The sequence below is a fragment of the Octopus bimaculoides genome, chromosome 28, assembly GCF_001194135.2.
Source record: "Octopus bimaculoides isolate UCB-OBI-ISO-001 chromosome 28, ASM119413v2, whole genome shotgun sequence".
In the NCBI taxonomy this organism is placed as follows: Eukaryota; Metazoa; Mollusca; class Cephalopoda; order Octopoda; family Octopodidae; genus Octopus; species Octopus bimaculoides.
In genome coordinates, this window is record NC_069008.1 from 14927258 (window position 1) to 14927761 (window position 504).

Consider the following 504-nt stretch of genomic DNA (forward strand, 5'->3'; position numbering starts at 1 on the left):
TATATATATGTATATATAGAAAGAGAGAGAGAGAGAGAGAGAGAAATACGGATGAGAGACAAAAGACTGGTTACTAGTAAGCTTCAGTTGTTTTACACTCCCCCAGTAGATAATCCGTTACATTGTGCCAATGTTTCAATATGTGTAGCTGCGTTAGTTGTAGTCCGCTCTCTGTGTGATGCTTTGGGACGACGAAAGTTGGGTGCAGTGATCTAGGTCAGTGCTACTCAAAGTGGGGGTCTGCAGACCGGTGCCTGTTCGCGAGCCATCAGCGGCCGGTACGCAGCAAGTTTCCAGAACAGAAATAAATAACATAATTTCAGTAATTTCGTCTTATGCACTGCAGTAAACAACTTATCAGCTTATGTAATATTGTATTATTTGTTTACAAAATAAATATAAGATAAAAAAATTGTCAACTTTTATTATATTCATTATATATAGATCCACTTGGATTTTAAATGTTCCCACAATTATAATATGTCTATTCTACTGTAATCTTTT

At 36.3% G+C, this 504-nt stretch overlaps 1 protein-coding gene across 1 annotated transcript in view; it reads left to right on the forward strand.

Moving 5' to 3' along the window:
- Positions 1 to 504, forward strand: part of LOC106878991 (histone deacetylase 2) — a 219318-nt gene that overhangs the window by 198929 nt on the left and 19885 nt on the right. The window lies entirely within an intron of this gene.